This window comes from Gavialis gangeticus, unplaced genomic scaffold (assembly GCF_001723915.1).
Source record: "Gavialis gangeticus isolate Ggan-Ray unplaced genomic scaffold, GavGan_comp1, whole genome shotgun sequence".
Classification (NCBI taxonomy): Eukaryota; Metazoa; Chordata; order Crocodylia; family Gavialidae; genus Gavialis; species Gavialis gangeticus.
The window spans coordinates 40,865,640-40,870,724 of NW_017729029.1; the positions used below are offsets into that span (position 1 = coordinate 40,865,640).

At 47.2% G+C, this 5,085-nt stretch overlaps 1 long non-coding RNA gene across 1 annotated transcript; it reads right to left on the reverse strand.

Annotated features, from left to right (window-relative positions):
• Positions 1 to 2,694: 2,694 nt before the first annotated feature.
• On the reverse strand, positions 2,695 to 4,194 carry LOC109300414. Its single transcript, XR_002098208.1, has 2 exons — positions 3,899 to 4,194; positions 2,695 to 3,145 (listed from the first exon to the last, which is right to left on the reverse strand). It is a non-coding gene; the product is annotated as an uncharacterized LOC109300414 (long non-coding RNA).
• Between the last annotated feature and the right edge of the window lie 891 nt (positions 4,195 to 5,085).

The window sequence follows — 5,085 nt, forward strand, 5'->3', positions numbered from 1 at the left end:
TGTGAAGCCTTGCCTGCCATACAGCCTCCACAGACATGATCTTCTTGTGGAGAAGTTGTCTCTTGCCTCTAGGCTCTCTAAAATGGTTGTCATGGGTCTCTCCTTGCAGAACAGCATAGCCAGGTACAGACATTACACTTTTACTGGTATAAGTGATCAGAAATACCCATAACAGAGCAGAAGCTCAGCACACAAAACCAGTCCATGCCCATAATGGAACAAAAGCTTGGCACACGCAGGTTGGTTTAAAAATGTCAGAACTTGTTCTAAGTTTTACTTCCCATCCCACCAAGGGACAAATTTGTGTTCTGTTTGCTGCCGATTTAAACTACATCACTTACAGAAAACTGTGTAACTTAGATCGATTCTGCCTCAGGCTTTTTAAATGTCTGTACCTAGCCCATATTTTATTAACCTTTATTAACCATATTTTTAACCTTGCCTAAAAAGAACTTTGAGGTCCACTAATGAAAAGAGCTATACAAGAGCTTAGCCATGGTCGTTACTGTTTTACAGTGGTGCCACGTAGGGGGTGCGCCTGAGACCGTCAGTGCACTCCCTGTCAGGCCACGCTCCCTGCTCAGGCAACAAATGGGGGGACAGGTGGGAGTGCCGGTGCCCCTCCTGCGAGCGCTGGCCAGGGAGTGCAAGCACTGGATGTAGGCCACAGCCGTTTACGGAAGCCTCACAGCCATTTCCAGGAGTGTCACGGCTGCTTTCAGGAGCAGCACGGCCGCTCACTGGTTGGTAAGTTTTGCTGCAGGGCCCCCCACCCAGTTGCTGACTGGTCACTGGGGGGGCATGTGCCCCCTACCCCACCCCAACTAAGGAGGCACCAGCTGCCCATGCTGTTTTACATAGTAGGAGGTCACCTGCAGTGCCACGAAAGGGCATCAAATGAGCTGCTCAGGGTTCACGGCAGGACTTTTATCATGGCCTGACTGCCACTTTAATTGGGTAATCATCTGGATTCTTTCCCATGTAAGAAGATTATTCTGTAACTATCATGACTGTCCTTGGATGCTTCCTCTGCTATTTCTGGTACTAATCCCTCCCTGTTGGAGGCGGTGTCCTGGATTAGAGAAATGATTAATCTGATCTAGACTTGCTACGCCTGTTTTCCTGAAGAAATGCTGTCAACACAACTTTCTTGGGTGCACCTAGAGATTTTGCAAACTGACTAGATATTCTGGGTGTTACCATTTGTAATTTCCTAATTTTAGACACTTGTCCAGAGTTCCCGGGCACTCACCGGACAGGTGCAAACTGTGGCAACTGGATGTTACTTGTTCCCCTCTCCTGTTACCAGCAGCACCCTTTTTGCCTGATGTTTGCCACTAATTAGATCACTAATTATGGTACTTTTCCAATTCTTAACCTGAGTGCACAACTGCCTCTAAATCAATATGGCTTTCATCTCCCCAAGTTGTAGTAGACCTTCAGGCACAAATCTTCAAAGCAAGGCCTTAATTGTGCTTACTGTGTGTGTCTGTTTTCCTAAGTAAACAGTCAACCTGGCATGCAATTTACTGGATTCATTTGCACCAAAATACCTATTTCTTAGTGGTCGGTTTAAGTCCCTAAATAAGACTTAGGGGTCAGGACTTTAATCTTTCAGCTCCTATAGTGGAGGTCTGTCCAATGGAGCTAAGGGCTCTGTGTTCAATCCTAGCTATGGTTGTTACACTTAGAAATGGATACATATGAAAATTTACTGCATAAGAATCCCGTTCTCTGAGTGACTTGGAGATAGACAGGATCTTGTAAATTTCAATAGACTGCCTGCCTATAAAATCAGAATTAAAAAGGCAGAGCCTGAAGCAGGAGGGAGGTAGAAACTTGGTTTTTTGGTAGGGCCTACCAAGGGTGATGCAGCAATTCTGAGTTTTTGCACTGCTTGTTTTATGGATCTGTGGGATGTCATGAAAACAAATATTCCCCTTTGAAGAAAGTTAAAACCCTGGGCCCATCAACCTTGACAGCCTTATCCCTTTAATATTTTAACAGTCAGCCCAGAGAAACACAGTATGTATGAGATGTTAAATGTCTCCCCTGTTAATAAACAGTATTAATGGGGATGACTTTTATTGCCAGCTGGCATTTTAGCACTGAGTACAATAGGGTGGCTGCTGCTGTATAACACTCCCTCCACCCTTTCTTTTGCATAGGAAATTTTAATTTGATCTAGGAATTGAAAGGGCAGGTCAGACACTGCAATGCAGGAGCAGGATGGAGGGGGAAGGGAGATGACCCAGTTTGCTGCATTCTGAATTGGGTAGAAATCCACACAAGGTGTGAGCAGTGGTGCAGTGGTACCTGCATAACAGAAGGTATTGGACAGACTCTGAGATCTCTGTGGGATTCTCTGGGAACCTCTCTCAGGAGTGACAGATAATTGCTCACTGGAGGAGACTATGGTGTGCTGCTGCAGCTCTGAGACTCCTCTGTTCACACATCATCTTCACAATAGCACTTAGCATATAGAGTGTGCTCTTCATCTTCCAAGGGTTGCACAGGCATTAACACTGAGAAGCATATTGTTAGGATATAGTTGGCCTTGGTTTACAGCAGCCTCTGTATGCAATCCAAGGCAGAGCGCCTCTGCAGTGGGAAGCCTATTTAAGAGGAGTATGGGAGAGGTCAGAGGCACAACGGATATACTCATGCAGCCAGGAAGTCAATCTAGACTTAACGCTGGATGTCCCTTAAAGGGTCAAAGGAGTGAATTTATCTTCAACAGCTCTCACTCACTGCAACAGCAGGTGGTGCTTACATTCACACACTATTTCACCAGCTGGAATCACTGCCTCCATTTTACAGATAAGGAAACTGAGACAAAGAGTTGTCCAAGTCTGTGTGAGTCTTTCAGAGCTGGCAATAAAATACAGGAGCTTCTGGATCCCATTCTTGTGCTAAGACCACGACTCAGATCTGCCTTTCATGTTTTAAAGACTATGATGACATTACTGGTGTCTCTTCTCCCGCCTGCACTCCATGTGTTAATAAGTGTGTTTCCACATACTGGTGTAACCCGGGTGTACCAGAGTGTGTACTCCCCTCTCCAATAAAAGGGAATGGTCAGCAGAGCGTATGTGCTGGAGATGGAAACTTCAGCTTGCTTGCAGTTTCCCCTTCTACGGTGTCTCTATAGAGGAAGACCAGGACACAATAAATTAACTATGTACATTGTTTATTCAGGTGAAGAATAAAAGGGGAAAGGATAGAATAACTGGATAGGTGATAAAGAAAAATATTTACAGATAATATATTCAAGTCATCAAATAACATAACAGATAAGTATAGCAGTACCCAAGACCCATGAGAAAAACCTCGCCCATGGACCCCAGAGGGTATGTCCCAACAATTGATGGGTAAGCACCCCAAAATATAAAGCACAGCAAACAGTCAATAAACACTCCAAAATATGAAGTGCAGCAGACAATTAATAAACACTCCATAATATATGGCAATCCTAAGTACCCCCCTCCTCTAGAGGAGTCTCTCTTTTTCTAGCTTAAACCCCCTCTGATGGGACTATCCACTGTGTCCCTCCCCAGTGGGAAACCCCTAGCCTGAGAACTCATACTTCCCGGTGAGCAGGGGTCCAGCAAGAGTTCCCAGTGCTTTGTCCCCAGCTAGGCAAACAGCTCCTGCAGTGGGTGCTCTGTCTCAGTCCCCTTGTGGGGTGTGTGGCTAATTCACATACCTGAACGGCTCGGCATTCTCAGCAGGTTGCAGGCCTGGGCCGCCTCGTGCCTGCCCAGGGCCAGAGCTCCAGTACAAGCCCACTGCATGGCAGAGCCTGCATTGTTCATGGGCCCTCGCACCCAGCAGTGGGGAATGGGGACCGAACTCCCCCTTGCCCCCTCCAAGGGCCCTTGGTGTGTCAATGACTCACTGTGCAGTGGCATCTGCACTGATGCTAGCCTTGTGCTGGGTTTGGAGACCTGAGCTACCTCAAGTGGTTCCTAAGGTAGCTCTTCCCCAGCTCTTCCTCAGCCCCAGCTTCTTTCTTCTCTGTCCCTCATCTTCTCTTCCACCTGCTGTGCACGCAGCTCTTTATATATTCTTTTGGGGCTCTGCCCCAAGATTGAAGACTGGCTAATCAGGGAATGGTGGAGCACAGTCTTCAGTTAAGTCCACTCCTTGCCTCATCCCGATGTAGGGGCAGGACAGACTCCTCCCAAGGCTCCTCCCCTGCTGGTCTCTGATTAGTGGGTTTGCCCCACCAATCTCTTGGCAGTTTGTCAATGAAAAAATGCCAAAGCCCAAGGAACCAGGCGAATATAGGCAAGCCCGCCACACTGCTATGAACCTTGGAGCAATCATGTACGTACCACAAAGCATTCCTAAATAGGTAGGCTGTGTGGCAGAAGACCACCTCTGTTTCTCCCCATAAACTCTGCTCTGTGACAATTTGGTTAGGATGGGCCCAGAAGAGGATAAACACCCCCCCCTATCTCTTTAGGTAACCTCAGCTGGATGTATTCCTGAGGGAGGGGGGAGACCTGCTCCCTCTGCCTACGTGACTGGTATCACATACCTGGGTGAGGGGCTTGTTCCCTGAGAAGCTAGGAACTGCCAGTCTGCCGGGCAACCAGTGATGCATTTCAAATTGACTGGCTGACAGGTTCTGGCCCCCATTGGACCAGGTAAATGGGGTCATAAGGTGTATATAAGTTAAGGACTGCCCAGGAGGACGGGCAGTAGCCATGATGAAAACTCACTGAGAAGCTGGACCATCTGAAACTTGCTCTTTCTCTTGAAATTCGTGATCAAGGAACTGCCTGCTTCCAGAGGGAATCTCCACTTGCCTCTGGATGATACTTCTGAGTAAGCTACCCAAGATCTAACTAGATATATAGCTTGCAGTAACACAGATCCAAAATCAAAGGCTACCCAGCCATGGGAGTTTGCTGTATGGGATTTCTCTGATATTGCTCTACCCTGTACCCTATTCCAGTCCTAGCCGTTGTAACCAATAAAGTTCTCCTTTGTACCTAGTGTGGGAGACTTACTGGGAGCAGGTCTAGATTATGCGTTGGGTGTCCCAGCTGCCTGCAGAGGGTTTAGATTGAAAGTGTG